This window comes from Vicia villosa, linkage group LG1 (assembly GCF_029867415.1).
Source record: "Vicia villosa cultivar HV-30 ecotype Madison, WI linkage group LG1, Vvil1.0, whole genome shotgun sequence".
In the NCBI taxonomy this organism is placed as follows: Eukaryota; Viridiplantae; Streptophyta; class Magnoliopsida; order Fabales; family Fabaceae; genus Vicia; species Vicia villosa.
The window spans coordinates 135,819,599-135,831,534 of record NC_081180.1 but is presented as its reverse complement, the minus strand read 5'-3'; the positions used below and the strand labels follow the sequence as shown (position 1 = coordinate 135,831,534).

General features: G+C 34.2%; 1 pseudogene; it reads left to right on the top strand.

Annotated features, from left to right (window-relative positions):
• The first annotated feature begins 537 nt into the window (after positions 1–537).
• Positions 538–1,928, top strand: LOC131655154 (serine/threonine-protein kinase STY8-like; annotated as a pseudogene).
• Positions 1,929–11,936: the final 10,008 nt, after the last annotated feature.

Here is an 11,936-nt window from a genome sequence, read left to right as displayed (position 1 = left end):
AAATTTTTACGACTTTCGAACCTAAATCCGCGACTTTGAAATCTGAATCTCCGATCTATTTCTTTGTTGTTTTGGAGTTTTGCCTTTTTTTTTTACGGCAAGCTACTTTTTATGGTTTTGTTATTATAGTTTTGAGTTGATTTTTCGACACAATTTCGAGTCAGTTGTGATTTGCAATTTCGGTAATGATTCGAAATACTAGCATACAACATTATGATGTTAAGTGGATGAAATTTTAGTAGTTTTTTTTTTTTACTAAAATATTTAGTAATTAAAAATGCATAAAAATACAGATTTTGGTCTTGCCCGCAAGGTGTTCGATAAAATGCTTTAAGCAATTTCTCGTATCCTTTCGCTCCAGTTCTTTCACTGATGTTAAATTATTGTTGTTGCAAGTTGTGGTTTATGAGTTGTTATCAAATTGTTGCCGTTACCACTGTTTTGCAACTTGCACACTAAGTGTTCAGTAAATGATCTCAATAAGTGTCTCAATGAATAAAGCCATTTGGGTTTTCATGTTACTTGCTCAATTTGTGATGTGTCTATATGGGCAAGAAGGGTGGAATCGAGAAGTTGAAAGGGTGTGAAAAAGGAAATTCTTACGAGTTTGAGCTCCACAAAGATCTTCTAGAACTGATGACTTGTGGTCATAGAAACATTCTGCAGTTTTGTGGTATAAGGTATTTGTGTTGATGATAATCACGGGTTATGCGTGGTGACTAAGTTCATGGTTGGTGGATCCGTTCACGACTTAATGTTAAAGAACAAGAAGCTTCATAGTAAGGATATTGTTAGAATCGCGATTTATGTAGTCGAGAGGATCAAGTTTATGAATGATCACGTTGTTGCATTCCGAGACCTTAGTACGTAGAGGATTCTATTATATCGGCATGGGAATTCTTGCTTGGGAGACGGGTGTAGTCATTGCCTGCAAGAGTGTCGGATAAGCAATGGAGTATGAAACTGATGGTTATAGGTGGCTAGCTCCAAAGGTTTGATTATTTTCATTCCCACACTTTTCAAGTTAGCAGGACTCGAGTTTATGCTAACTTTTATCCCCTCTTTCTGTTTTGGTTAAAAACAGATAATTGTAGGAGACCCCGGGAGCTTGACAGAGACATTGATAAGCAACGTTTATAGTTATGGAATGATAATTTGGGAGATGGTAACCGGCGAGGCAACATATTTTGCGTTTTCTCTTGTGCAAGCAGCAGTTGGCATTGCTGCATGTGGTCTTAGACCTGAAATTCCAAAGGATTGTCAACTAAATCTAAAATACATTTTGACAAAGTGCTGGAACAATACACCTTCCAAATGTCCTCGGTTCTCTGATACTTTAGCTATATTGCTGCAAAAAGTAAACTATACTACAATATTCGGTAAAGTGATGCTGATGAGTTAATTGAATTATTACGATTGTTTTATGGTTTGTAGGTGCAGTTACTCAACTTACAAGAAGTCTAGCTTGGGAGTGGGCAAAAGACAACATAAGGAGTAATACAGTTGCACCTTGGTACATCAGAACATCGATGCTAAAGAAGTAATTTTCTTCTTTTTTATCATGTGACTGTTAGAAGAAGTAGCAACATGTTCATTAGTAACATTTTTTTCTTTAAATTTTTTCCCAGGGTTCATAATTTTTCTAGCTCTGCCACTAGGTATAAGTGTTTCTGCTAAAATAATGGCAATTTTATTTGGATGATAAAATCGGATAAAATTTAGAGGAAGATCATCATCCTTGTCTTTTCTTAGTACTTGGAAGTAGTTTAGCTCCACTACCGCAGCAACTTGGGATGGTGTCATGTTCCCTTATTTATGATGATATAGAATCAGCTCCTTGTGGAGATGTTTCGCAACTTTCAGATGATCACCATGTTGAGGCCCCTCATGATCTGGATTCTCCTTGCAAAGCTAGGGTGTTTGACTAAAGTTAAGACCCTATTCCAGATCATACGATATAAGTTATTTTTTCATTCCTCCTCATGTATCAGGTATTGTTGAACCTTGTATATGTATTGGTTTTTGTTTGCAGGATAGTATTCATATGCCTTTATTAGAGGGAGGCTTGAGTTCACGAAGTTTTTCTTTATTAGTATGTGTCATGCCCTCGATTTTTTACCATACCTCTCGCGGAGAGATACGCGAACTGACTCTTTTCTTTCTGCTTTTGTGTTTTTTGAAAATTAGAGAGTCGCCACCGACTTTTATTTTATCCAATTAAGGAAAGGTTTATAAAAGAAACAGAAAAAGACCTTTAAGAAATTCTGGGTAAGGGGGTAGGTTATACAAAGGGAAGGTATTAGCACCCTTTGTATCCATGGTTATCCATGGGCTCTTTAATTTGCTTAGCTCACTTGTTTTGAGTCACTTTTCTCTTGCCTTGAAATGCTTGTATGTGGTTTCAAATACTTTTGTAAATTGACTTTGTAATGATCCTTGTGCGGATGTATACAAAGTGTTTTATCTTTCGAAAGATGTTTTGAAAAAAGAACGTTAACTTCGTAATGATCCTCGTTTGGATATATACAAAGTATTGTCTTTTTGAAAGTTTTATTTTGAAAAACAATGATATATGAGAGATTTGTTTGTTTTGATCTGAGCAAGCAAATTAGGAGGTCTACCCTAAGTTATAAGGTCTTTTCCTATTTCCTTTAAAAAACTATCCTTTTACCGGATGTAAACGAAAGTTCGATTTTGCATTTGAAACGGTAGAATTTGATTTTGATCTTTGAAAAGAGTAAAAGAGGGATTACCCTAAGAGGTGCAAGTGTGATTGTGTTTTGATTCAGATATTTTATCTTTTGAAGTTAGTGATCTAACGATTCAATTTTAATCTTTGGCATACACGCAGTTTTATATGTGCTGGAATTAAAATGCGGAAATGTAAAATGCGGAAAGTAAATCTACGCTATTACATCGATTTTGCGGGAAATGTAAACTACGCTATTTACATGAATTTGACAACCTATACACTTGATCTAGGAATTTAAATTGCAAGAAAATAAAAGAAATATTTTTGGATTTTTTGATGATTGATTTTAATTAGAATTAATGCATGATTAATTTAATTAAAATGAGAAAAAGATGGAAATAAAATTTAAACCTAAAAATTAAGTTCAAAATATGTTCAAAATACTTGTTAATTAATTTTAAAACAAAACTAATTTTTTTTGGAATTTTTTGAAATTGATTTTGAAATTATTAAGTTAAATAATCATATAATTATATAAATAATTACACAAATAATTAAAACTTAAAGAGAAAATTATTCTAAATATGTACAAAATTAGCCTATAATATATAAACTATATTTAATATAAAGAACAAATTTTTTATGATTTTTTGATTGGTTAAAATAATTAAAAGATAAATATATACATATTATCTAATTAATTATACAAAATAATTAAATTATGAAAAAAATAAAATATTTTTATATCAGAAAATAAAATATTATTTTATCAACTTAAAAATATTTTTTTGTGTATTTTTTGATTTTTAGAACTATTTTAAAATAATTTTATAAAGAAAATTAAATAAAAATAGAAAATATATAAACAATGATCTGGTGTGGTTATTAAATGAAGTCCATGATGGGGGTGCGCGTTTTGATGCGTTGGATTGATAGATGGATGGATCTGATGGTCACCAGCATGAGGGATCATAACACGTGACACACCTGCAAAACACTGAATCCAAGGTTAATTTAAAAAAACACGCGCGCGCCCTCCAGCCAATCAGAGGACGCCACACATCATCTTCTTCATCAGGATGGATCTTTTACACCTTTCATTTGCAGGTGGTGTAAAAACTCCAACCTATTACACCTGTTGAGAATAGCGAATACAAGCAAACAACAATATAAATTTGGCGCGATGCCATGGTTCAGTTCGTTTTGTTCATGCGAGTTTAATGGTACCATTTAGAACTTGTAATTTTGCATGGATCGTAAAGCCCTAAATTTGAAAGTAAGAAGCCTAAAATGGTGGTTCCTCGTATAGGTGTCCAAACTTCAATTAAGTTTCCAGAAATGATCAGAACCTCAAACTAAACTTAAATATGAGTCTACATCTTGCTAAACATGCATGTGTGATGAGATTTTTGTAAGTTTTAGTTCGAGCAAACCGTGAGGTATAGGTACGTGTTCTTGATGATTCAAGGCTTGCAATTGATCTGGTTATGTTTAGTGAGGGTCAGGGAACGTGTTTGAGTAATTAATTTGTATTGAAACAAGCTAGAAATTAAAATTCGAATTTTAAATTTCTTTGAAAAATTCAAGTTGATACAAGGTTGATACAAACAAGACTTGGGCTCTGAATTCGTGTCTCCTCTATTACTGAAGTGTGATACTTCATTTATAGGCAAAGATGTGCTTAAAAACTAAGCTAGAAGCATTAAGTGCTTTTGTTGAATTTTGGAATTTTTTAATATATGTAGCTTTGAATTCAAGCCACCATAGCTTGATTTTTCCACACCTCTTCTGCTCTACTTCTCTTGGGGCAGAGTATTGAATGATCTTTGATGAGTCATGCTTAGAAACTAAGCTACACATTATCCTTCCATTTTCCTTTTTTTAATTTAATCTTATATGATAAAATTAAACCAAAAAAAGAACAAAAATGATGTGGGCTTTGTCTTGGTCGTGTGAGGCCCTTCACATTATGGGAAACATGTTTGGACCATGGAGATTGGGTCTCATTTGGAAAAAAAACATTTTTGATCAATGTTGATTTCATGCATTTTCCCAAAAAATGGTCAACTTCAACAAGGCATAAATCCCACAATTTTTATCATATGAAGGAGATCTTGTACTTTTTGGAAACCTCAAAGAGTCCTCTAACCAATGTCTTTGGTCTCATATCAAAATGATTTTCCATGCTCCTTGTGTATCCTTTTGAAAAAAGTGACTTTTTGTTGACTTTGAAAATGACCTGTAATGTCTTTGTTCATATTTTTCAAATGGTGAATCTAATGACCATGGGACCAATTGCATTTGAAATATAATTGAATTTCCTTAAAAATGAGCTTTGGTTTGAATTTTTTGGATGAAGGATGAGAGAGTTATGAACATTCAAAGTTCAGTTGACTTTTTAGGAGAAAACCCTAATTTTGAAACTTCGGGTTTTGTTGATTTTTGATCTTTCCTTGATGAACTATGATCAACCAATGATCAAATGATGAATCCTTTGACAAAATATGGATGTTGACAAAAAATTTCATCTTTGACTGTCTGTTGACTTTTTTGGTCAAACGGGTCATCTGTTGACTGTTTGAGCTGCTGACTGTGCGTCTGAGCGAATTGAAGTTTGAAAATTTGTATGATGGTACTTTGAGATATATGGAGGTCCATGAAATCCATTTGAGGTCTCAAAAACTTGTTCTCTTGAAAAAAACAAGAAACCCTAGTTAGGGACCGTTTGTGTAGGAGACAGTTAAGCGTACCTGATTTTTGTGCAGTGCTGAGTCTTTGCTAATCATGTGATATTCAGAAGACTTCTAGGACAAAAATCTTGGAATTTTGAAATGCAAAAGTTTGATTTGATTGATGGTACAAAACACGGAGAATTGCACTGTCAGCGGTTTGACTGTCAACTGACTGTTCAAGCATGTAGTAGTTAAAGTGAAAATTCAACAGTCAAAGTTAATATTTTTGTTGTTTTTGTGTTTGGTTTTGTTTTGTGTTAATGATGAAAATTTATTTACATGACTTGTTAGAAAAAACACAGACGTAATAAATAAATAATATGTACTGTATGCGAGCAAAATTACCGATAATAACCCTGAAAATCATTTAATGCACAGGAAAATAAATATTTAACTGGCAGAAAACACACAAAATATTATCTGGATAATTAAGCAACAATATGACAAATAGTACGACATTTAATACTGACAGTGCAAATATTACATACTATAATGAACAGTACGACGAGTAAACGGTACATTAAGAAATAAGAGATACGGCAAACTTTAGGAATGACGATTAATAACCCATGCTACAAACAGTAACATGTAGATGATTGGGAGTGTCAACATCCCAGGTCCACATTTTTCAGGGCTATGCAGACAGAAGAAGGACATGATTACCACCACGACGGTGATGATCATAAGAAAACACGTCTCTATCCGCTACGCCATTTTTACCGGGGGAAGAAGAGAGAATGAATATGAAGTAGAAATTTGAGAGATGAGTTAGAATTTGATGTGAGATTTTATGGAAAAAATGAGAAGTATTTATAGAATGAAAAGAAAGATAGAGACGTTGGGGAATGAAGTGATTCCGTACAAAAGGAAAATTTGAGTGGAAGTAGGATTTGAAAGAAAGTGTATCATAGTGTTGGAAAAAAGAGAGATGTATAGAATAAAGTTAGGATATGATTTTTTAAAGAAAGAGATTTGAAAAGAAAGGAAAAGATTTTGAAAATAATGGAATATAGTACAAAAATTAGTGGGAAACAAAAGATAATAATAATTTACTTGTTACCAGTACAGTCTGAATCCCCGAACTATGCGCCTGCAAAAGATTTAACTCTGTACCAATTGCGTCAGTACTATTTATCTGTAAATAAATCTCAAATAAATAGCGTGTGTGAAGTAATAAACAATACTTGGCGTTTGCGTAAGAATAAATCCAACAGCGAGCCAAAATACCGTATAAGAAAAATTCTAAAAACCAAGTATTCATAAATTAGGATATGAAAATCCAAGATTATATGAAACTCTTAATTTTTAGATTGAAGTTTTCTTGAAAAAAGATGCGGGCAAATTTTGGGGTATAACAGAATGCTTAGATGGAGCTTCACCTTCATAGTCTCCTCTTTTTACGACTTCAATGTCATCATTAGTTAGGGTTTTTGATATGGTTTGGTTAGGGTTTCTGATATGGTAGAAAGAAGAGTGACAAATAGATTTCTTAGATTGAACAAACAGTTAGGAAGATAAAAGAGTCATGTGGGAGAACTTGAATTCCAAAAAAAAACAAGTTTTAAAGGTGTTGTGTGGTATGTTCTAGGTGATTTCTGTTCTATTTGTTCCTCAAAACAAAGGGTGAGTGTGGGAACTCCATGTAGTGCTTCACGAAGACTGGATTGTTTGGTTTTTTAAAACTTTGTCTCTCTAATGGAGCTTATTGGCTTACCTCTCATTGGGAGAAAGTCCATTTGGTTCCAACATAAGGGTGGGGCAACTAGCCAAATTGATCGTATTCTAATGTCTAGTGGGTGGTGTGACCAATGGGGAGAGGCATCATAATGGGCCCTTCCGCGGGATGTTTGTGACCATTGTTATATTATTCTTAAGTACTACAACCACTTCTGGAGCCTTAAAATTTTTAGATTTAATAATCATTGGTTATCCCATAGCAGTCTCCCTGAGTTGGTGATTTCCTTTTGGAATGCCTCTAAGATTCATGGTTGGAAATCTTATGTTCTTATGGAGAAGTTAAAAACCCCCAAGGGATATTTAAATCTTGTAATAAAGAGGTTTTTGGAAATCTTGACTCTTGGATAGTCAACTTATAAGAGGAAGCGAATATGGTGGATTCTTTCGCTGATCTTAGGCCCATATTGGTTGGTGAGATTGAGTTTATATCCAGACATTATCAATAATGTGGTCTTTGCTTAGGATTAAATACTCTCAAAGAGTTCAAAGATCTAGATCTAAATGGATTAAGGAGGGTGATTCTAATTTTGGTTACATTCATGCTTCTATTAAGAGTAGAAATAGAAGAAATTTCAACCTAGCTCTTAAGGTTGGAGAGGTTTGGGTTGAAGGGGAGGGGAGTCTAACATTATACAAGAGGTAGTGAATCACTTCACTGAGATTTTTAGAGAACTAAATATGATTATACCTCATTTGGATGGTGTTGTTTTCCGCTATCTATCAGTTAATGGTAACCTTTCTTCGTCGGCTTCTTTTAATCTCTAGGAGATGGATCAGGAAGTGTCCTAGTGTGATGATAATAAAAGCCTAAGTCCATATGAATTTAAATTTTCCTTCTTGAACAAATCTTGGGACCTGTTTAGAGTTTACTTGGAAATTAAATTTGATGGCTAAGGTGTTGGCAATTAGACTTGGTTCAGTGATGGATAAGCTCATTTTCTCTAACCAATCAGTTTTTCTCAAGAGAAGAATGTACATTAATGGAGTGGTGGCTATTAATAAGGTGGTCAATTTGGCCAAGAAATTAAAATGAGCTTACATCAGTCTTAAGGTGGATTTTAAGAAATTATACAAGTCAATTAGTTAGCACTTCTTGTATTAGATTTGGCTTTAGTAACAAGTAGAGATCTTGGATGAGGCTTGTGTTTTTACTGGTAACCATGTGGTACTGGTAAATGGGAGTCCTACTCAAGAGATCAACATTAGGACTGGGTTGGAGCAATGAGATCCTCTAACCCTCATTCCTTTATCTTTAGTGGCGAAAGGGTTAAGTGGTTTAGTCACCAGAGCTGGGGAGATTGGCCTTTACTTTGGTTTCAAGGTGGACACCTCTGGATTGGTGGTGTCTCGTCTTCAGTATACATATGATACTCTACTTGGGGATGACCCCACTAAAAAGAACTTGAGGAATATTAAGGACATTCTTAGAGTTTTTTAGCTAACTTTAGGGCGTCGAGTGAATTTCCTTAAGATTAGCCTTATATGGATCAATATGGATTCTTCCTTTATTACCTCTGCATGAGACTATCTCTGTTGAGATATTAGTTCTTTTCATTTTAAGTATCTTGGTCTTCGAATAAGGGCCAATCCTTGGCTCAAAACTACTTGGATATCTTTAGTAAACTTGTCGTAGAAAAGGCCCAACTCTTAGAAGCATATATGTCTTAGTTTTGGTGGTAGAGTGGTCTTTCTCAACTCAGTGCTAAATGTTATCCCCATCTTCTTCTTGTCTTTTTTGAATATGCTAGTTATGATGTGGGAGAAGCTTGTCAAGTTACAAATAAGGCTTCTTTGGGGTGGGGTGGGGTGTTAGGAGTAAATTAATGGTAAATTCATGTGTTAATAGAAGTGATTTAGTCTCCAAACCAATGCAAATTGTGATAAATCCATAGGTTTTTATGAAGAATTGAACTGAATAAGTTTAGTTCATGTATAAAGCAAATCGAATCACTTGTGGGTGTTATTGTTGCAGGTTTTGAGCTGAATTGGAACTTAAGAAGAACATGAGGAGGATAGAGAGCTTGAAGTCTCAAAGGCAAAGGAAAAAGTTGGTTTTTGCAAAGGTCGCGCCGCGAGAGTTCTTCCTTGCGCCGCGAAAATATCTCTGTTTGAGGGGCGCGCCGCGCCAGCCCGTTGCCGCGCCGCGGCCTCGGCGTTAAAAGCCCAAAAATTCTGTTTAAAAGCCCTAGCTTCCAAGAGAAAAAGGTGTGGTTAGAGAACTTTGGCAAGAGCGAAATTAGGAGAGCAATCTGAAGGTGCAGCCACAATCATCAATAGAAGACCAATTCTCTATCAAGCGAAGACATTCCTTTGATGAAGATGAATTCTTCCATTAATCTTTGTGTGTTCTTCATGTCTATGGAGAGCTAAATCCCTCTTGTTGAGTCCAAGGTAGTAGTTAACCTATGAATATACAATACCATTGATTAATTCCTGTGAACAATTATTTGAATTCATTATCAATAAGAAACCTTGTTTTTATTCTTAAATTATCGTTGAATCTTTGATCGAAAGAAAGGATTTAACTTTTGCCCTAGGTTACTATATTGATTCAATTGCAATTTGCAGAGATGGAATTGTAATTGGGTTTTCATAATTATCGTTCTTAATTACTATTATCGTTATTGATATTTGGAGAGATCGAATCTCATACCGGTAAAAGTTATCTAATTTGATTTGCAGACATGGAATCTTATTTGAGGATAAGTGAAGATAATGATTCAAAGGATTGTTCTATTGTGAATAATTAATAATTGTATAGGATTAGGTTGATGAACCCTAAAGGCTCAACATCTTTCTTTAATTGTTAACACAAAGTCCTTTACTTGCTTTTATTTTATTATTTGCTTTTGATATTAGAAGTATAAAACAAACCAAACTCAATTTTCCTAACTCAAAATAAACAACTATAGAACGGCAGTGATATTAACCAATCCCTGTGGATACGATATATTACCGAAAATATTTACCCAAAAATACTTTCAACAAATTGGCGCCGTTGCCGGGGATTGGTGTCAATATTGCACGCATTGCAATAGTTTTTTATTTTGAGTTCTTTCCTTATTTTTAGTTATATTAATTTTAGTTATTTACTTGTTTTTAGATTTTTTTGTTTAGTTACTTATTTTTAGATTTTTTTTGTTTAGTTACTTAATTTTAGATTTTTAGTTTAGTTCCTTTACTTTAGATTTTTAGTTAGTTACTTTATTTTAGATTTTGTTATTGCAATAGTCCTTTAATTGTTATTTTTTTTAATTATTATTATTATTTCTTTATCCTGTTATTTCACTTGTTTGCTAGTTTTGTAGAATTTTGTTTGTCGGCATGTTCGACCCAAATATAAATGCCGCGATTCATGCTCAAAACGAGATCCGTTTTCGACAAATGGAGTATCTCCTTCAAAGTGTGTCACAGTTCACACCTCAAGTTAATGAGTTTCATGATATCGGATGGTGCACACCGGAAGATGCGATGGAATATCATATGGCTAACCATGAATATCAACAACAAAGGCCTTCACACTATAATCAAGGTTATCAAAGTGGACCCTCTGAGTTAGAGGAAACCATGAATCAATTCATGCAATTCTCTTTAACCATTCAACATAACCGGGAAACTCAAGATGCTCAACTTACCAAATTCTTAACCGAGCAAAACGTAAGTCAAGTCTCAACTTTTCAAAACCCTACGACTTATGTAGAAACTTGCAATGCTACTTCTATAAGGAGTGTAAAAGTGATTGGTGAGGATGATGGAAAGAAGAGATTGGAGGAGGAAGTTGATGACAAAGAAGATGTTGTTGAAAAGGATAATATAGAGTATGTAAATATCAAGAAAAATATAGAAGTTGAGTATGAGCTTTCAATGAAGCTACCTTATCCAAGACCTCCTAAAAAAGGAGATGATGTGTTTGTTGAAGGAACAAAAAAGGAGGATATAATCAAAGAAGTCGTGAATGAGTTAGAAACGTCAAAAGTTGAAACTTTTTCAAAAGAGAATATGGTGGACTTAGAGTTGAAGAAGAGTAGTAATGCAAAGGAGCATAAACTCTCATTGGAATTACTCCCTCTACAAGTTCCTAATAAAGAAGGGAATGAGAGTCACCACTTTCGGCCAATGGATATGTTTAGCCGTTTGCAAATCACCATCCCATTTTTAGAAGGTTTAGAGGTAAAGCCAAAACGTGTCAAATTCATCAAGGATAGGTTTTCACCGAAGAAGAAATTAACGGATAAGGAGGTTATCTCTCTTGAGGAGAGGAAAAAACAAATGAAGGAAGAGAGATCGCGAGTTGAACTGGTAAGAATTAAGGATGAAGAAACCAAACAAGAAAACATGAAATACTTTTGGGGTTTCACATTGGTAAGAAAAGTACCAAGGAAACGAGACAATGGTTGATGATTCAACCATGAACCGTCGAGCCATGCGACGTTAAACGAAGCGCTTCGTGGGAGGCAAACCACGCTTCTAATGTTTTATTTTGTTTTGTTTATTTTTATTTCAGGAAATAATAAGGGAACCTTTCTGGTGAAAGCTAGGAAGAGGCAATTGATATTGCAATACCCTCTGTGAGTCAACCCTCTCGGGCTTGTTACGAAACATTGAGGTCAATGTTTAGTTCAAGTTTGGGGGTGGATTTACTCTTTTGCATTTTTCAATTTTATGCTTTTATTTTTGTCATTTTATCCCTAGTAGAAAGAGTAGTTCCACAACATAATGAAAACCTCAAGCAAAGCACCAACAATGGAGCAACATGCGTGAAAGTGGTAGTGAGT